A 21802-nucleotide genomic window follows, 5' to 3' on the forward strand; every position below is an offset into this window, starting at 1 on the left:
AAATCAAGAGCCAGATGTTCAAACAATCGAGCCACTCAGGTGCCCCCAAACTGTTTTATTTTTAAGACCACTGTTCAGAGAATGGATGGGGGGAGGGACAGAAGTGAAAGTACACAAGCCAAGCTGCTGAGGGAAATAGAGAAGAGTGGGCATATTTTAGTGACTTTGGAAGTGGAATCAATAGGACTTGGTAAGGAATTTGCTATGCAGAGTAAGATAGAGGAAAGTGCTAGATTTCTGTTTTAGGAAGCTGCCACCTTCTATTAAGATGAGGATTCCTGGAGGAAAAGCAGTTAGGGGGAAGGTCAACAAAGGAAATCTTTCCAGAAGGCAATTGGCTTTATGCATCCAGAGCTCGGCAGAGAAGTCTGAGCTGCAGACATAGATCTATGAGTTTCTGGAATTTATTTAAAGTTTATTTATTTTTTTTTGGGGGGGGGGGGGGGACAGGCAGAGAGAAAGAGAGACAATCCCCAAGCAGGCTCTGTGCTGCCAGTGGGGGGCTTGAACCAAGCAGGCTCTGTGTTGCCAGTGGAGGCGGGGTGGGGGGGGGGGGGAGCGGCAGGAAGGGAGTTGCAGCTTGAACCAAACCCGTGAGATTTGGACCTGAGCGGAAATCAAGAATCAGACCCTTAACCTACTGAGCCACCCAGGCACCCCTGTGAGCTTCTGACATTTAGCTGGCATAGAAAGCCATGGGAAAGACTAGAACTTCCCAGAAGAAAGTAGACAACAGGAAAGGGGCCCAGGATCCAGCTCTGGGGGGCTCCAACCCTTAAAAGGTCAGAAGGAAGAAGAGATAGCCCAAAGAGAGTGAGAAAAAACAGCCAGAGAGAAAAGAGGAAAACCACAAGGAAAAGGTGCTGTGAGAACTAAGCAAACAGTGTTAGAAATGCTGATTATGGGTGATGGACATTGAGGAGGGCACTTACTGGGATGAACACTGGGTAGTGCATGGAAGTGATGAATCATGGGAATCTACCCCCAAAACCAAAAGCACACTGTATACACTATATGGTAGCTAACTTGACAATAAATTATATTTAAAAAATAAAAATAAAAATAAATAAATGTGCAAAAAAATGAATAAATAAATAAATAAATAAATACTGATTAGTAGTAGTTGAAAGAGTCCAGGTATACCTTGTTTTATTGTGCTTCACAGATACTGTTTTTACAAACAAGCTTTGTGGCAACCCTGCATCGAGCAAGACTTTTGGCACCATTTTTCCAACAGCATTTATTCACTTGGTGTGAACGTATCACATTTTGGTAATTCTCACAATATTTCTAACTTTTTCATTATTATTATATTCGTTATGATGACGTGAAATCAGTGATTATACTTGCTGAACACTCAGATGATGGTTAACATTTTTTAGCAATAAAGCATTTTTAAATCAAGTTATGTACATTGTTTCTTAGACACGCTATTAATAGCACGAGTCATAGACTGTAGAATATGTGTAAACATAATTTTATATGCACTGGGAAACCAAAAAAATTCAAAATTCGTTTGCTTTATTGCAATATTCACTTTATTGTGGGGGTATGGAACGGAACTGGCCGTATCTCCGAGGTATGCCTGTATTTTTAGAACTGTGTTTTTAGTATCTATGGATTAAAATAGGCTTTTTTAGGCTTCCTTAATAATCAAGCCATATTTTCAGATACTCATGCTGTAAACTTTACATCATTGTTTCCACTGCATACATATTTTCAAGTTATAAGCTACTGACATAAAGAAACTTGAGAACACAGCCAATCCTTAATTGAGGACTGTCATAAGCAAAGCAAAAGGAAGGTTTAACTATAACACTTGTTGAATTCTTACTATGTTTGCACAGTTTTATTGTGCCAGAAGTTGTAGGAGGAACCAACATTTATTGGTAATCTTCCAGATGACGATAGCTAACATTTATAGAGTGTTTACTTTGTGGTGGGCACTATTTGCATTGTTAACTCTTTTAATCCTCACAATAATGCTGTAATGTAGGTTCTATTATTGTACTCATTTTACCAATGAGGAAACTGAGTTGCCAGAAGTAAATTCTCTAGGATGAATGGAGCCTGTGTTTGAATACTTGCAGTCTGATTTCTGATTCCAGAACCAATCCACTAATCGCTGCTCTGTATTACTTTCGTTTTTGTATCTGCTCTCTTATTTTTAAAAATTTCAAAGCCCTACGTTACAGGCATTGTCACATACATTTTGAAGATTACTAAAAGGGAACATGGAAAGGTCAAATAACTGCCAGAGGTCACAAATACATTATGATCAGCTTGGAGGGTCTAACAAAGATTAGAAAGATCCCCTAAACTACATTTTATTTCTACTATGTGATGCCAGGCAATATGGTAGGTAGAAAAGTTGTAAGATGCCGTCTTGGTTCCCAAGAATCTCAGGTTAGAGAGAAAACAAAAGCTATTTAAATAAATAATAATAAATAAATAATGTCTGATAAGTACCAAATGAGTGGTAAAAACAATAATTATTAGAGAAATTCAGAGAAGCAAGAAACCACTGGATCCTAAACAATGACTAAGCTTTAAATAAGTACAAAAGAGACAAGAGAGATTTTCTGGATGAAAAAACAGCATTAGTTGAAGAATGGTAGTACAGCATGGTGCCAAAAGAAGGCAGACAAAGATAATACATTTCAATTCTGCCCACATATTTCTATATGGCCTTGGTCACTTAGTCTTCTAAGCTTTAGCCTTCTCATCTGTGTAATGGGTCATTAAAACCTACCTCTTGGAATTTGGCCATTAATATGGAGGTATGTGGTTCATACACAGGATTCAGGGGTAACTTGGGCTAGATGCCAAATGCTATCGCAACGATAAAGTCTGAGAGAATGCCTAACTTCTGAGCACCTATGGCATGATTATATTAGCCGTTTTATTTGGAGACAGACCGGATTCCGAAAGTACTTATATGTGATGTTAAAAGATTTTCTTACTTTAAATTTCTTTTGAAAGTTTCATGACAGCGGGTATTTCATAAAGTTGGTTCTTCCAGTGATTTTCTCCTTTAACACTCATTTGCACAATGGCTTGGGGAATGTCATTTTCATTTGTATGGTTTTTCTCAGCCACAGCTTAAGAAAGGGAGAAATTTTAAGCACTGTCTGTTCCTTACATCATAGACATTCGCAATGACAAAATTATAGAACTGTTAGCTTTCTTTAATGTGGCATAGGCAGGTTTGGTGGTTAGGCCTCCAACTGCCAAAATAGAATACAGACAGAATTTGAAATATATCTTGAGACAAATAAGCAGTTATTACACAGAGTAGAAAACATGCCAAGCTGCCTCATTTTTCTTATATGGGAATAGTTGGTTTCCCCAAAACAGAAATCTTAGAAGCAAACAAACCACCCTAGGGGAGTATGAGTTCTGAGTAACAATGGTCTAATATGCTCTTACTTCGTCTCTTGTGTGATAAAAAGCAAAATTTAGAAAATAACTGCATGGAATTTGAAACACGATCTTTGACCAAGAGAACAGAATGAACCTGAGGAGTTAAGCCATGGTTTTTTTTTGTTTTGTTTTGTTTTTTTTAATTTTTTTCAACGTTTTTTATTTATTTTTGGGACAGAGAGAGACAGAGCATGAACGGGGGAGGGGCAGAGAGAGAGGGAGACACAGAATCGGAAACAGGCTCCAGGCTCCGAGCCATCAGCCCAGAGCCTGACGCGGGGCTCGAACTCACGGACCGCGAGATCGTGACCTGGCTGAAGTCGGACGCTTAACCGACTGCGCCACCCAGGCGCCCCAAGCCATGGTTTTTTGTCTTTTACATCAACAAGTAGTCTTCTTATCCTTCTCAGTCTGCACCTCCAACTATGCAGGATATTACAAAGGAATATAACTATTTTAATATACTATACACTATATACAGTGGTGTATATATATTATACATATATGTACATATTACATATACACTATACACATACATATTATATATATGTATCTATATAAATACGCACACATACATGAATACACACAAAAGAGGACAAAAATAGTAAGAAAGTGCCTTGAAAGAATCAAATTTCAGTATTGTTCATTTGTGAATGAAATAACATGATAATATTTAAGGCTAATGACTTCCAATGCTACTGTTACCATACTTAACTGGAAGTTAAACAGCATGACTCTTGCTAATGCTAATAATCATGAACTGTTAATTCATGAAAATCATGAAAGTTGTAAATTTGAGGTTTTTTTTAAATCTAATTTTAGATTTGCAATAAGACCTCTATTTATGTGGGCTTTTGAAATAGAACTACTGAAGTATAGATGTTATTTGAAGTATAACTTTTTTGTGTGTTTTTTTTTTGTTTTTTTATAACTTTTTTTTTAAAAGTTTATTTATTTTGAGAGAGAGACAGAGAGAATGAGCAGGGGAGGGGCAGAGAGAGAGAGAGAGAGAGAATCCTAAGCAGGCCCCGACACAGGGCTCAAACTCACAACTGACACGGGGTTCAGACTCACAACCATGAAATCATGAGCCAAAACTAAGAGTCAGATGCTTAACCGAATGAGCCACCCAGGGCGCCCCTGAAGTATAACTTTTAAGGAAACAACATGAAAAATCAGAAATACTATATCAAGTTAAATGCAGCATGAATTATGGATAAGCACACTATGAATTAACTTCCATTAAAAAGGAAAAGATTAACTCTGAGCTTCATCTAGTCCCAGGGGCTAAGACATGACCATGTCCTACATTCCATCTTACAACAGTTCTGTAAGGCAGAGTTTATTATCCCCATGTTATATATGAGAAAACCAAGGTTCTCCATGGTTGAGGAATTTGCCCAAGACCGTGCAACTAACAAGCGCTGAAGCTGAGGTTTCTTGTGTTCTCCACTACTCCATAGTGCCTTAGGAATAGAAAATTCAACAAATACATTTTTTTTTTCAGAGACAAAGGACTTTATTGCTCACAGCAAAAGCAGTAGCCAGAGCATCATGCTTGCACTGGTTCTACATATCCCTCAAGTCCTGTGGGGACAATGAAAATAGACTTGCCTAGATGCCTACACATGCAGAGGGATAGTAATACAGGAGGGAAACCCTGAGCTTGGGAGATGTGCTGCTTTTATAGTGAGTAGAAGCAATTCTGCTTTTGTGGGGGGTGTTACCTCATCCTTCAATATTGCTCGATACAAATACAACCCCGAGAGATCTCTCAACAAATACATTTTGAATGCCTATGATGTGAAAAGCACCATACCAAATGCAAGAAATACACATCCTGATCGTATGGATCTTCTCTTCTAATAGTTGGGGGAACCCAACACAAAGTGAAAATGCGGGCCTCTTGGGCTGCCTAGGTGGCTCAGTCAGTTAAGCATCCAACTCTTCATTTTGGCTCAGGTTATGATCTCACAGTTCGTGAGACAGAGATAGAGAGACCTGAGGCAGACTGTGCTGACAACTCTGACCCTCTGTCTCCTTTTCTCTCTCTGCTCTTCTCCAGTTCAGGCTGGCTCTCTCTCTCTCTCTCTCTCTCTCTCTCTCTCTCAAAATAAATAAACAAAAAAAAAATGCAGGCCTCCTGCTCAAAAATTATTTAAAATTTCAAGATGGTAACATCAGAGCATTAAACTGATCATTGAGCCTTTCTAAGCACAGGACCCCAATACACATCCATGAAGCTGGCCCTGAGCACAGTAGGGCAAACAGCCCCACTGCCTGGTTTTGTACAACCAGGGGCTAAGAATGGTTTCCACATTTTTAAATGGAAGAAGGAGAAGCAGGAGGAGGAGGAGGGGGAGAAGAAGGGGGGCGGGGATTTGTGACATGTGCAAATTATATGAAATTAAAATTTTAGTGTCCATAAAGAAAGTTTTATTAGAACACAGCCACACTCATTTGTTACGTATCCTATGGCTGTTTTTGCACAACAAAGTTAGAGTTGAGTAGCTGCAACAGGGACCATCTGGCAAAAGCCCTAAATATTTACCATCCGGCTCTTTACAGAAAAAGTTTGCAAACTCCTGTTCTGGAGGAAGGTAGAAAACAAGTGACCAAAAAAAAAAAAAAAAAAAAAAAAAAAAAAAAGAGCCATAGGGTGTTACAGGGATTCAAAAGAGAATAAACCACGTTCGATTGAAAATATCAGACCATATTATATTAGAAAGACAGTCTTTCCTAGAGAAAGTAAATGGACCTTGAATAGCAGGCAGGAGTGGGAAGGAACGCTTCAGGCAAAGGAGATCACCTATACCACACCAGAGCAGTGGGACAGCACTATATTTGGGCTAGGCGAAAAGTCCACTCTGACTGTAAGGCAGTGTTCAGTAAGAAGGAAAATAAGATATTATACAAGGATTTTATTTTGGTAGGGCAACAGGGTAACTGAAGGCTTTTTGAGGAAGAGACTGACTTGCTCAATATGCGTTAAGATAATTCATCTGGCAACGACGTGTAGAATAAATCACAGGAGGCATAGACAGGAGGCCACCAGGCAAGGTAGGAAGGTGTGGCTAAAGTCAAGGAGTTGAGACGTAGTGCCAACCTAAACAAGTGTGGTCTCAGTAGAAAAGAATTACTTATAGATGTGCCAACTGACTGATGATTTGAGAAAAGGCAGAGAAAGGAGGATCAGGCTGGGAAACTGTTTAATTTAAAAGATGGTGATACGATTAACAAAAGAAAAGGAGAAGAAACTAGTTTGATGACAAAAGATGGTGAGTTCAGTTGGCATGCATGACCAGTTGAAGTTGCCGGTGGAATATCCTGGTGAAGATTTCAAGAAGAGTTTGGTGCTGAGACATGCAGATTCTTGCATTCTCTGCCTAAAGATAATAGTATGATACAAGTGTAATGATTTCTAGTCTATTAAAAGAGAAACAAATGTATTTTTAATTAAAATAAAGTATTCCCTCAAAGTCTAAATAATCCTAACTCCAAACTTCTAAAACGAGCTTTGAAAAAAAAAAATAATAATAAATCAAATGCCGGAAAGTCAAGGAAAGTTGAGAGAAAGAAGAAAAAACACTGGTATACTCAAGTAACATCTGCTTCCATGAACTTAAGAGTTTCAGGCTTTCAGACTTGATCAAAGTTTCATGCAAAGTCAAGTCAAATTTATTTAAAATTCATTCATTTAGATTTTATAACAATTCCTAAAGACTGCTCTGAAATTTGCCTTTGAAATTTCCATTAAAAAGGGGTTTTCTAAGGAAATGGAAATTGCAGAAATATGTAACATTCAATTCATCTAAATTGAGAGATACCTAGAAAGCACTTACATACAGAAAACAGGAAAATTATAATTCATTCTTGAATATTCTTTAACTCGGTTAGTTTTCAGTTACTAGTATTCTTTACAGGAGTGAAATTAATCATACTTCTCATTACTCTTCCAAATTTATCAAAGTTCATAAAAACTTATTTTAAGAATCAAGTGGGGGTACCTGGGTGGCTCATTGGGTTAAGCATCTGACTCCTGATTTTGGCTCAGGTCACGATCTCACAGTTTGTGAGATCGGAACCCCCAAACGGGCTCTGTGCCAACAGCGAGGAGCCTACTTGGGATTCTCTCTCTCCTCTCTGCCCCTCCCCTGCTCGCACTCTCTCTCTCAAAATAAATAAATTCATTTAAAAAAAGAATAGTTAAACTGAACTAAGCAAACGTTAGTTTTCAATTACCTCCCAAGTCTGACTTTTTCCTGCACTTACTCTCTCTTTGAATCTCTTCTTCCATCAAAACTTCATTTCATAAAAGAGCTGATATTTTGTAAGACGGGTATTTATATTTTAGTCTTTTCTCTAATAATGTAAGTTCCCTTGTCAAGTTCCCGCCCTTTTTGGAACAAGGCATTTTTGGAACAGAGAATGCTTTCTGTCGCCCAGTAGCCTCACCATAAATCTACCTATGAGTAACCCGTTAAAGTGCCCGAGTCATTCATTTAAATATCCAATTTATTTTATTCATATAAATAGTTGATTTAAGTACAAAGTTGTTTGGGATCATAGGTTTGTTAAATGAGTTTGGCAGGGTAATTTGGACAAAGAGTTCACCCGAGTTAAGACACCAGTGTTTGAAATACTTGTCAAGAGAAAAACCCTTTGAAGAATGAAAAAGACCGTGCCCTGGCCTGGTTTCCTTCACGGGAGCTCTAGGTGTGGAAACTGCACGCTCAGTTACTTCCCAGCCACTTTCCCCAGCACAAAGGAATACGCGAGCACCAACTGTTAGGTGGCGTTGGTGACTGAATTACAGTTCGCAATAAAGGCATCTTTTAAGTTTCGGAGGGTTTCTAAGCCCTTCGCACCATGTAACCCGCTGAAGTCAGGGAAGCCGACACGCCTATGGGTCCCGAACCAGGTGGCCCAGGCGAAGCTGAAAGGGGGACGAGAGCAGGGAGAGAAACACCGCGGAGAAGACGCTGCCGCGAAGGGCGCCGCGTGGGTCCGGCCTGCGCTGCGGCGGCGCGCAAGGCCCCGCCCCCTCGGCTCCCCTCGCTCCGCCCCGCGGCCCCGCCCCTTCCTCGGCCGCGCACCCGCGCGCCCCGCCCGCGGACGGAAGCGAGAGCGAGGCTGAACGCCTGACGTCAAGGCGACACCGCCAAACCTCGCCCAGAGTCAGGCGTGTAAACCAGCCCGAGCGGCGGCGGCGGCGGCAGCGGCAGGACCGCCGTGGCGCCGGAGCAGCGACCCGGAGGGAGCGCAAGGCACGGGGCGACGCGGGCTGCGGGGACCCGGTGACAGCGTGAGAGGTTCGCAGAGTGTGTGCGTGGCCGCTGAGGGGAGCGGCGGCGGTGGCGGCGGCCGCGCGGGGCGGGGGCCGGGCGCCGGCTGAGGGGAGCGGGTGGGGTGCGGCGCGGGCCGGGCGGGGCGCGCGCGGCGGTCAGGGACCCTGGCGGCCGCGGCGGCGGCTTCACGGCGCGCGGCAGGTGGTGCGAGGGCCCGGCGGCCGGCCGGCGAACGCGCTGCCTCCCGGGCCGGCGGGGACGAGCCGCCGCCGCCGCCGCCGGGGAACAGCGCGCTTTGCGGAAGGGGTCAAATGTCTGAAATATGGCGGAGGAAGTGAGAGCCCGAGGACCCCCCCCCCCCACCACCCGCTCGCTCCCTCCTGCCCGCGGCCGCCGCAGCCTCTCCCGCTGCCCGCCGTCCCCCGCCGGGCTCCCCGGAACACTAGTACCCCGCGCCGGAGCCCCTTCGCTGGCCACCCCTGTGCCCTCCTGGGTGTGGATGGAAGTTAGAACGGAAACCAGAAAGTTGTCCTTTGAGAAGACCCAGCTTCCCCCAGCCCCGAGCCAGGACGGGGAGCGTTCGGGGAAACCACTCCCCGGCGCCCTGCAGGCTCCAGCCTGACAGGGAAAAAGTTTGCCTGAAACGGGACTGGTTTGCTCCATTTGTTGCGGGAAGTGGCAGGAGGAAGGCAGCGGAGGGAGCCCCACCTAGTCTGGCAGCAGCCACCGCGTAGGGAAAAACTGTTAAAGGGGCCTTTCCTTTCGTCAGCAAGAGGAAATCTCTTTTCTCTTACAGAGGGAGACAAAATCCAGGAAGTTTGTCGTCTTCTCTTTTTCGCCATCTCGATGTGTCTAATCTTAAAACTGTCAGCACCATGAATTTTATTTAAAACTGTCCCCAGTTAACTGGGCCATTTGGATTTTTCTACTGAAAACTGATGGCTTTTGGAGAAAAGATCATCCTTGCGAGTTTAAGTACAAGATTTGCTTCCCCTTCGCCGCCACCCCCCCCCCCCCGCCCCACACATTTATTAGTTTAGCAAAGCATTTTTGCCCTGCAACTCTTGTTCGGAAGGAACATAAGCAGTTCTGTATTACAGTAACGGGAAATTACATTTTTAACGGGGTAGAAGTTGACACTAAATGAACATCGTGATTTTAAAATTAATTCAGTCTAATTGGATTTTTGTTTTGCTGGTAGCATCTAATATATATCGAGTACTTACAACTTAAAGCTTCTAACTTGTAAATTTTTGACTTTTTTGTAATTAGAAAGCTGTTTAGACTTGCTCAACAAAACCTTATCTTAGCAAGAAGTAACTAAAAGAAGGGAGATGTTCATTTAACTTCAAAGTCCTATCACTCCTGAAAGCTGACTCTTGAATAGTATTTGAGTCATAACGGAGTCATGGGACTTTTTAAGAGCCGGAAGGGACTATTTAGGTCATCCAGTCCCACCCTCTCATTTTATGGAGGAGGAAACTGAGGCCTAGAAAAGATAAGATTAGTTAGTGGCCTTGCGGACTTTTAGGACAGTATGTAGTAGAGAAACTGGAAGAAGAAATAAAGTATTTTTATAGTGAATTACATTTTTACAGGATAGTAATCATACACAAAACGATTGGTACCTTAGTCAAATAGTGTGGAAGAACCACTTGGGTAGTTTCATTTCCAGATTTTAGGAGAGGAAATTGACAGTCACGGAGGTTAAATAACTTTAAGGACACAGAACCCTGAATGAGTGTCTTACTTGAGCCCATCTTTGCTTTTAAACTCTGCACTGCACCAAGTGTTTTCACTTGGATTTTCTTGTTTGGCATTCACAATAAATTGTGATGTTGTCTTATCTGAGGAAGCCCCAAAGCAGATCTTTAAAACACCTGTAGCCAGTTTTGTTTTAATGTTCGAGGTATCAATACAACTGAAGAGCCCAATAATACACTGGCTGAATTTAAAAAATGTGATGGGGGCATGAAAATAACTGCTCTGTCTTTTGCATTCTCTCCGTAATACCCCCCTGCTCCATTCCAGGAAAGTCCTCTCTTGCTATGACACCTATCACTTCCAACATTCTGCTACTGTTCTGTTGTCATTATTCGTATGATTTTTGTTATCTTTTACTCTAAATCGTAAAGTCCAAGGACAGGATGTCTTCTTTGTATGCCCCAAAGCACGTACATTGCACATGTACGTGGTACATTGCACATAGATAATACCAGTTTGTTAAATGTAAGCATAATGAGGGGAGGAACTGATCCATTTCATTCACCATTATAATCTTAGTTCTGAGAACCTTGCCTTTGCACATAAGGGTTTAGCATTTAGGTAGAAAAATTAATTGTAGTAAACATTTAAGAGAGACTGTTTGGAGAGCACTTTGTCTTCCTTCAAAAATAAACATTAACACATTGGCTTTGGGATCCTTTTAATTTTACAAACTGATTTTCATTTTATCCTCAAGATAATCCTTAACTATAAAATTCCAACATTTCTCTTTGCTATATGAAAGGAAAGTAAGCCTCCATGCTAAGGGGCATCTATTGAGTTGTAATGAAGAATTAATCCTAAAACTTTGATCATGTACATAAATATCATATTAAGTGTATCTTCAGTGTAATTCAAGACTGGTAGAAGGCCTATGCAGAGATTGATAACATGGTAACTAATTATACATGTTGTTTTAAGTAGAAAGTCTGAGATTGGGATGAGAGATTGCTCGTTCAGTTTTGACTTTTGTTGTAGGTATTTGATAAATATTTGTTAGGGGAGTAAAATTAATGTGTGAACTAGATCTGGATACAAAGAAAATTTCACTGTTTTACACGGATATTTAGTTTTTTCCCAAATGTGTGATTTTAAATAGGTAATTTTATTACTGAATAATACCAAGATCTTATTGATACACATGTGTCATTTTCCTAGACTTACAATAACATGTTCCCTAGACTTACAATAACATGTTCCCGTGTATATGTGTATATATAAAGACAGTGGGTATTGATCTGTGCTGTCTAAATTTGACACACCAGGAATAGTTTAGTCTTTGTGAACTAAATATTCAAAAGTGCTCTTTTTTTGTTATGACAGTGATGTCACATGTTCAGTCTAGAGAAAACTTGATAAAGATTTATCTTAAACTTTGTAAGACCACATAAAGTTGTGATTAAATATGTGCCTTGATTATTTTTCCCCTCTTACCATTTTTGAGGACTCCATGGTCTAAGAGATTAGGCTGAAGTTTTTACTATTAGCCTTTTTAAGTTAAATTTCTTTTAGAAAAAGTTAAGGAACAGATATTTTGGCTGATGCAATGATTCATTATAACATTGAACAAATTTTTCAATAAACAGGAGTACCATGTGCTGAAACACTTGGGCTGAAGCCAAATATTTTTCAGTGTTCTTAGATATTTTGCAGTAGTATCAAAAGGTACTAATTACCATTTGAGAACTTAAGTCTTTAGTTTATTAATTCTTTGGAAATCTCATGAATACATTGGAAGCAGTAGCTACAAAAAATAGAATGAATTTATCCATTTGCAATAAAGACTGGCTTGCTATACTTTGAGCCTAGTTGAACACTGGATTTTAAGACCAATCCCTTTTCCATAGAATTTCTCTTTTTGGGGGTGGGGGTGGGAGGAGAGAGCATGCACCTGGACCATGGGGGGGTGGCGGGGGACAGACCAAGAATTCCCAGCAGACTCCATGCTCAGCATGGAGCGATGTGGGGCTTGATGTTACAAACCATAAAATCATGACCTGAGCTGAAATTGACAGTTGGACACTTAATGGACTGAGCCATCCAGCTACCCCATGGAATTTCTGTTTTAAAGACATTTAAAGAAGAACCATTTTTGTGCTGCCTTTAAAGAATTAAAATAACTTTTTAAAATGTGCCCCAAACAAAAAGAAATACCAGTATTCCATACTTGCTAGCTTTGATGTGTTTATTCCTGATGTTAGTCAAATTAAGGGTATATAGCAAGTGATTATTATTTCAGTAGCAATTTAAAAAGAATTTTTGTTCTGCATTAACACAGGATCAAGAATTTTTAAACTGTTTCTAAGGAACCTTAAATTTATAAAAGAAAGAAATGAACATTTAGGGAAATGTACCAGGTTTTAAATAATATTTAAATTACCAAAAGAAAAAATACTTGCAACATGAACTGCAGAATTTCCATCTGGTTTTTATTATGCAGAACAGTATCTGGAATATAACTATGATTAAAATTATTTGTATTTGAGGTACTTGAGTACTAGAAATATGTTTACTTTTAAATTAAGAATCTTAGTCTTTCTAACCACAGAGAGTAATTAATGTTCTGATTCTGGATTTTTACATTGAGCTGGCTTCTAAAGCTTACTCTTGTAGTTATGCTATTTTATAATTTTGTAGATAAGCTCCTTTATATACCTTATATATTTAATGTATGTAACCAGTGAGACCTTTTAAATTTAAACTGGATTCTGATCTTAGGAGATAATTTGCTAGGTAGTTTTTTCCAGTGGTGAGGAATTGAATGTTTTTAACTGTTGTACAGATAGACTCAATAAAGATATTAAAGGAAGAGAACATCTATTTAAAACAGTTATAAATAATTTTGATTGCTTTAAATTATTGACTTGGAATCAGCACCTTCACTACATTATAGATCTTGCTGAATTTTTCAGTACTTGCTCTGAAAATTTATCAGTAAATATGTACTTTTAACAAAATAGACATTTTTTCTTATTCAAAACTTAGCATTTCATTAAATAACTTTTTCTTGAAAACATACACAGAACTGATGGCCTCACTGGTAGATTACCTGTTGCTTTCCTCTGCTTTGTGGGAAGAGAAAAAAGATGAAAGAAAATCTGTTTTGTCTGTGTAATAGCAGTTTTTGGCAAAGGCTTCTGGAAAGGAAATGGAAAATGTTATATAAAATAAAGTTCTAATTATCTGTGTCTTCTAAAATTTATACTTCTAAAGTTTATACATTGGAATATATTTTTCCAAGTCACTTTATTCTAAAAAAAATTGGGAGACTTTCTGAAAGTTAATGGAACTGAGGGTATCGATAAAATAAAAACTGTAAATATAAACTGTTTAATTAATAGGTTTTTGGTGTCAAAGTGGTATGCATATTCCATCCAACTGTTACCTTGTGTTTTAAGGTTGCAGTGAGAATATTACTATTTTATGCTAACAAAGTTATAGCTGCTACTTCTAAGGTTTATAAGTTATGTTTAAGTTACTTGATAACAAAACTGAGGAATCCTTTGGTAATCTTGAATTCTATACTGTACAAATAATAAGGATAGGGATGAAGTATATAAATATGTGTATATTTTCTTCTGCTCTTGAAATTCTTCAACTTGAAATTGCACTGGGTTTGTATTGGTAAGATTGGCTGCATTTTTAAATGTTTGTCTTTTTAATTTTCTTGTTAAAGTGTTTTAGAATGCAGAAGAATACAAAGAAGACAATATGACTTATAATTCCACCAGTACAGTGAAGTTTTAGGCAAAATTTGTACTTCCCTTTCTGAAGTTTTCCTACTCGTGGTTCCTCAGTGGGAAAAATAACATATATTAGAGTTGTTGAGGATTTTTTTTTTTTTTTTTTTTTAAGAGAGTGCACACACCGATGAGGGGCAGGGGGAGAGGGCTTGGAGCCCAACACACGGCTTGATCTCACAACTGTGAGATCATGACTTGAGTCAGATGCTTAACCCACTGAGCCACCCAGGCATCCCTTGGGTTGTTGAGGATTAAGTGGAGTATTATCCGTAAATTATTATAGAGACTATACTAATGTAGTATTCGTTCTTGTTCTATAAAACTTTTATTCCTCTGTAGCATTGCTTCTTCCAGCTGAAGTTGATTTTTAAGACTGTTATTAATGTATGAGTAAGGACTAAGACAAAATCATTGTGATTGTGAACAGCGTAACAAATTGTCTAGCTCAGTGGTTTTCAAAGTATGCTCCAAAGAATCCTTGGGGTTGCGTGAACATTTTCAGGAGTCTTCACATTCAAAACTGATTTTACAATAATACTGAGATGTTCTTTACCTTTTTTACTGCGTTGACATGTGTACCAATGGTACGAAAGCAGTGGTGGGTAAAATTTAGGGCACTTTAGAACCGGTCAAGTCAGAGCACCACACTGTATTCATAGTCATTGTATTCTTCACTGCCATGCACAAAAAAACAAAAACCAGAAACAAAAAACTTCACTCACCTAAATGCACTTGAAGAAGTAAAAAAACAAAAAAAAATTGTTTTTTTGTTTTTTAATCAAATCTTGGCTCTTGTACATATTATTTCAATATACTATGACAGAATGAAAAGATTGCTTGAAACACTATTTTTGCTGGCATATTGAAGATATAACAGTTGTCTATAGGAAAAGCATTTGCGTAATTTGAGTTGCAAGCTGAACCAGCCACTTTTTTCATGAATACCATTTTTACTTTAAAGAATCCCTGAAAAACTACAGTTATTCAGACTTGGGTACTGGGGAGACATTTTCTCCATAATAAACAAAATGAGCCTGTTGCTTTAAGGAAAGGATCAACAGTATTTATGGTCAATGATAAAGTTCCAGTTTTCAAGTGAAAATTAGAATTTTGGAAAATTTATATCAGCCACTGTGCTCTTGACAGCTTCCCAATATTTAGAAAAATTTTTCTGATGATATTAGTGATGTTAAAGAAGATAGTTTTTTAAAAAGAATATATAATGTGTCAACATTTGAAGATCCACATAACTCTGTACAAGCGTTTTCTAAGTGACCAATGCATGATGTTACAAAATCATGCGTGGGTAAGAAATCCTTCCATTAAACCAATGGATTTTAATATTTCGGCAGATCTAAAGTTTTTTGGTAAGGTTTCCGTTCCAGTATATTGCAACCAGTTGTCAAGTTTTGGTGTAGTATCAAAAGAGAATATCGACATTTAAGGCTGCTAAATGTTTCCATCTGTGTGGTTATTACTCACCTTTTTGTACACTCATTTTTCCATGCTTTGTTCTCAGTGTTTACCATCTTTGATTTATGTTGGAGGGGAATGTAAGAATAGGAACCATAGATAAATGTGAAGCAATGTTTTCATGTGCTTCATCTTGAAATCTCTTATTAATATGTAGTCATTTTAGGTTGACTTTTTTAATAGGCTTCTTGAGCATTCCATTCAACTTTTGATCATAGTAACAGATTAGCTGATTATTATTTTTTAAGCCTACTTCTTGGTTTTAATATTTGTTTTGTACACCTGGTAATTCATCTCTACATAGATTGTACGTGTGCCCAAATTCTGACATAACCTTAAGGTAGTTTTTTTAATAGTTGACTTTCATGATTTTAGAATATTTAGTAGCTTTCCTGTAGTAAAGCTATCAATTTTCTTCTCATTTCAAGTTTAATAATGTCTCTTTGACCTGAGAATTTGCTGTGTTGTCTACCTTTAGTGGATACATTTTAAAATGTATGTATTTTTTAAATTTTAGCATGCACAAGGTGGGGAAGGTAAGAGGGGGAGAGAGAGTCTTTATCAGGCTCCCCACTTAGCATAGACCCAAATGCAGATCCCACGGCCTTGGGATCATGACCTGAGCCAAAATCAGGATTCCGATGCTCAACCGACTGAACCACCCAAGAGCCCCTTTAGTAGATACCTTTAAAACAAATGTAAGTTCTTCTGAAAGTTCTTCTTTCATGCTTGTTTAGGAACAGTTGTAGCAATCCTTGTTAAGGATTTTTATAAACTTCATGTCATAGAACAGCTCCAAATCTTTTATTTTTTTTATTTACTGTAAAGTTTATTTATGTTTGAGAGAGAGGGAGAGAGTCCCAAGCAGCTCTGCACTGTCAGCACAGAGCATGATGTGGGGCTCGAACTCACAAACGGGGAGATTATGACCTGAGCAAAAACTAAGAGTCAGACACGCTTAACCGACTGAGTCACCCAGGCACCCCAGTTCCAAATTTTAAAGGAGTTTTAGGCTAATCTGCATTCAGTTCAAGTAATAAGTTTCAGATTATGAAAGGTGGGTAAGTTGTAGCTTATACTGTACTTAATTTCTTAGAAATTTAGTGCCAGTTATTTCCCTAGAGATAATAAAATGGATGTGTTCTGTGAAGAGTAGTGAGTCTGAGTTCCACTGTTTGAAAGAACAGCGTTGACAGAAGAGGAAGAGGCAGAGGCGTGAAGTGGTGTAGAGGAGTAAGTGTAAAAATGCTAACTTTGGGGTAGCTTTGAGGAGTAAGCATTATAGAACTCCTGCCTACAAAAGCTAATTCCACAGTGAGGGGGAGGGAATTTAATAGGAAGCTTTAGTTCTCTTTATATTAAACAATTACCTGGTCAGCTGTTCTGAACTAAGGAACATACTGAGATTATATTTTAGGTTCAGGACACCCAAATTAATCACAGTTAATAGCACTGGATATTGCTTATGCAGTTTTAGTTGCTAGCTGAAAAAAAATTTTGTATGAAATTTCCTCTATTTTAGATTTTCTTATACATTTTTTTCTTTCAAAAGTCCTGTCACCTTCATCATCTTCAACAAAGAGAAGACAGGATGTGCAAGCTTTTAAGAACAGAAGAGCATTCATAACATTTTTCTGTTGACATGAAAGTGATGATGGTGATAATAGGCAGTGAAGAGGTAGAAGGGCAGGAAATAGTGCAGAAAAGAGTAAGGAAGATGATTAAGACGTTCTCTAATGATCAAGACTACTGTTAACTGCATTCACTTTAGAGCTCTGATTGAACAGGAATGATAAACACTTTGAAAAGCATTTGTGATGTTTTAGTGATTAATCCATCTTGTCTACCAAAGAAAGGGTCCTAGGTAGAAGATAAATTAATATTAACTATCTGAGAGTGTGGGGTTTAAAGTAAAAGTTCCGTCACTAAGCAGTGTGAGCTGAGAGTACTTTTATTCCTCAACAGACAGACCCTTTATGTACTTTCCTCTGAACCTTCAGGTGCTCAAATTGACACTTACTTTTCGCATAAGCTTTAGCTGATGACTTGAAGCTTGAGGGGTAAATTTGAGGAATGATGTGCTAGTTTTCAGTAGTTGCTAGACCTTTGATTCCAGCCTGTTAAGTAGCGTGGCTTAGTGATTATAATTTTGACCTAAGCGTCTCAGGCTTCTCTCTGGCACTGGCTGTAAAACCTTGAACAAGTTAACTTCTCTCTTAGGACTTATCTTTCCATAAAGCAAGTTTGATTAAATGGCTGTTTAGGTCTTTTTGAGCGCTAAAATCCTGTGTTTCTGTGGTATTAACTCTTGTTTAAGCCAGTCCTCTCTTGTTTGACTCCTACAGGAGCTTCCTAACTTGTTTCAGTTCTTGTCTTCATCTAGCTCAGTCTACACCTAGAATTTAAAAAAAAAAAAAAAAAAAAAAATGTAAATCAGATCATGTAGTATCCTCCAGTCCCAATTCCCCCCCCCCCCAGTGTCTTAAAATAGAAACCAGATCCAGTTCTTGCTTATTTCACAACTTTATCTCTTCTCCATTGTTAACAAAGCTCTATCCGTACTGAACTTCTTTCTGATCTTGACCCAACAAGCCCTTTACCATCTTTTGAGATTTGGGGTTTACAGCTACTCTCTAGTGTGATCTTTCTCCCGCTCTCTGTAGTTCTGACTCAGTGTCAACATTATATCTTAACTCAGCTGTACATTTACAGGGAAGTTTCTCTTGATCACCTTATATAAAGGAGTATCCCGTTTATTGTCGTCATAGCTCTTATCATAATCAGTAATTAACATTTATCCACTTATTCTCTCTTGCCCTCTAAACTGTTTCAGGAGGCCAGGAATACCATGTCACTTTGCCACCACAATCTCAAATGGTTAGCCCAGTAACTGGCACATAGTGCTCAACAATTTTTTGTTTTAATGAGAAAAATACATAAAGTATTCCGTAGTTTATCAGTTCCCATCATAGACCATTTACACTAATTTTTTTAAGTGTTATATCTATTTCCAACTATAATTCTTCATTATTTAGGGCATCTGTCTCTTGAGGACTCATTCATCTGACTGAATGTTATTGAGAGCTAATTGTTCTCAGTTACTATATGTTAGAATTAAATCACGTAATTATGCACAAAAGGTTTTAGCAAAGACATGAAAAGTTAATCTGAAATTTAAATAGCAGTTCAAAATAATAATAATTGATACCCAAATGAGTGATAGAGATGAATGGTTATAGAGTCGGAGGAATAGTGAAAAATCTTAGGCTCTACTAGTCCAAAAAGACCTAAAAAATGAGGTGGGTATGATCTATACATGATATCAAGAGAGAACGTAAGGTTTAGACCATCAGTGAATCAGGGTAGGCAACAATACGGAAATTAGAAAATGCAAAGTTTTTCAAAGAAGTGTTTTGCTATCATAGATGTTTATGAAATGAATTATAGGCCCAGAATCCCTCACTTAGAATTCTTGGTCCCAGGTGTTTTGGAATTCAGAATTTTGTGGAAAGATTTGTTTTGAATATTAGTAAGAGTATTCAAACTCTTAATATTTCTAAAGTGAAACATGAATAGTCACACTGAATAGGATGAATAAAAACTTTAAATAGCCTCATGGTAGTACTTAGGTGAGGTTTTGCTCTGTAAAAAAATTATATCTTCTATGAAAAATGGATCTAAAATTGTTAGAAAGACTTTACTCTTTATTACTTTGTGTCTTTGGGGAGGACATCAGGGTCTGAAAACATTAGCTTAGAAACAGTCTCTGCCAAGCAATTCTTTTCGACACAGATTCAGGCTGGAATGCCCTGTTTAGGGTGATGAGTCTCTTAAGGAATGGGAAAACCACCTAATTCCTTAGAATCCAGTTAAATGTTTGGAAATAGTGAAGATTCATTTGTGTATATTGGTGCCTGGAACATAATAAGTGGTTTTTTAAAAAATGTTTAATGATTGACAGCTCATATATTAGCCACAATTTCTTAGTAGATTTTTAAAGTCTTGTAAGATATCATGTAGTTTGTCTCCCAGTTCATAAGGTTTCTAAAAATTACATGATACATTTAATTGTGAAGTAAGAGTACAATAGGAGGTTGGAATAGGAATACTATATAGGGCTGACTTGATCTCTAAAAATCCTTGATCCGGAGCAGGGTGGGTGGTGCCTGGGTGGATCAGTCGGTTAAGCATCCAGCCCTTGATTTCAACTCAGGTCATGATCTCACAGTTCTTGGGATTGAGTCCTGAGTTGGGCTCTGCACTGGCAGTGTGGAGCTTGCTTGGGATTCTCTCTCTCCTCTCCCCTGCCTTGCCCATGCATGCATGCTCTCTTACACACATGCTCTTTCTCTCAAAATACATAAATATATAAAAAATAGAAATCCTTGATGGAATCACTTGTTTTTGACAAGGAAGGAAGGAAATATCTGAAGATGCTTCTTTGGAACTCAGAATTGATTACAGAAAGTCCCTGCATACTTTTTGTGGTTTCCCCATGTGCACTCCTTATTCTAACAACCTAATTAACACCCAAACTTTGGTTCTCATTGCTTTTCTCCATTCATTTGGTATATACGAATGTCCAAGAATGCAAACATGTATATGCTATTTTTTGGATACTGACTTCTATTTCTTAGAATTGCCAAGACAGGCAAGTTCTGAAGCTACTTTAAAAAAAAAAAAAAAAAAAGTACTTACTGACCTACTAATTATGCAAGTAAGTGAGTAATGTATGAGAAAGCCAAATACAAGCATTATTTGTGGCTTCCAAAGTGTGGCATGCATTTTATTTTTCTAAATGGACTTTATTTTACTCAATAACTGAGAAGCATCTTTGAACAAACTGGCCATGGCAAAGTGTAAAAGGAAGAACTTAAATTAGTTAAAAATAACTTCATAAAACAATTAGTTGCATAAACCAGTGTTGGCATTAAGCAGCTAGCATAAACTGCTGCTTACTTAGATTGAGATACTAAAATTACAAGAGAAAACTATGGGAAGTACCTCTGCTTCCACTGTTTTTTTTTGTCAGTTGGTTAATTTTTCTCCTCTGAACTTTTGGCAGGTTTACTAGGGAATTTTCCATTAGGAATGTCCTGGGCTTGAAATTTCATTTAGAATGTAACTTAGTCATGCAAATTATGAACCCACAGTCTAAATCATGGCATTCCTCTTATGGTTTCAAATGCATTTGAGGGCAGTCACATTAAGCTTTGTCATTTAATCCTAGTTAGGAGGTTAACAGTACAATGAAATAAAATATTTTTTGCAGTCATTTATTCCTTCTTTCATGGAAGACACTAATTCTGTTTCTGAATTCAGCCTTATGTTGAAACAGATTGTAAAATTACGTTTTAAAAAAAATGTTCCCCCATCCTTATAGATGGTGGTGTTTTGTAAAATTTGAGTGTTTATATTAAAAGAAATAGTCGTGGTGTTCTTCCATTTATGAAGACAGGTTTGGTTTGTTCTGGAATCTACCCTTAACTTAAATTCTAATTTACCTGCTAGTACTAAAGCACCTCACTTCTGATTTCTTTTACCTCTACCCTAACAGCTCATAAACTGTACTTAGTGTAGCATTTGCTTGAAATATATGAAAGCAGATATTGTATCTAACAAATAGGGATGTCTCTGTGGTTGTAGTTATCTGATTCTGCAACCTGTTCAGAAGACTTTATTAAGCATCTTTGGTGTTAGTATTAAATTCTGAAATGACAAATCAGCAAACTTGGAGAAGATGTGACTTCACCTAGGAACAGAAAAATACATCATTAGCTTTCTTACCTCCAATAATGGTCATCTCTTTGCAGTGGTTGTTTTCTCTTTTTCTGTGACTTGTGAAAGTTAAGACATTGAGAGCAAGTTATTTAAATTACTGAAGAATCTGATTTCTGGAGACCTGAGGAACAGAGAGACCCTCTTTTTCTTTACTAAATTGGCGGACAGTTATTTGAAGGCAAAAAGATGAGTAAGACAGTCTGTGGTGAACTGACCTTTGCTAGGAATGTAGGTCTTAGGGACTTTAGGAAGAACAAGGAGGTTTTATCAGAGTCTTTCAGAAGTGCTTTTAAAGACTTATGCGCACTCACACACAAACACTTAAAATCC

At 38.2% G+C, this 21802-nt stretch overlaps 1 protein-coding gene across 2 annotated transcripts in view; it reads left to right on the forward strand.

Annotated features, from left to right (window-relative positions):
* Window positions 1-8571: 8571 nt before the first annotated feature.
* The window catches only part of RAP1B (RAP1B, member of RAS oncogene family), a 45243-nt gene continuing 32012 nt past the window's right edge, over window positions 8572-21802 (forward strand). For both annotated transcript variants that reach the window (XM_042947116.1, XM_042947117.1), the window contains exon 1: window positions 8572-8735. The gene's annotated coding sequence lies outside the window, so the exon portion shown is untranslated. The remainder of the gene's footprint in view (window positions 8736-21802) is intronic.

The sequence above is a fragment of the Panthera leo genome, chromosome B4 (genome assembly GCF_018350215.1).
Source record: "Panthera leo isolate Ple1 chromosome B4, P.leo_Ple1_pat1.1, whole genome shotgun sequence".
Classification (NCBI taxonomy): domain Eukaryota; kingdom Metazoa; phylum Chordata; class Mammalia; order Carnivora; family Felidae; genus Panthera; species Panthera leo.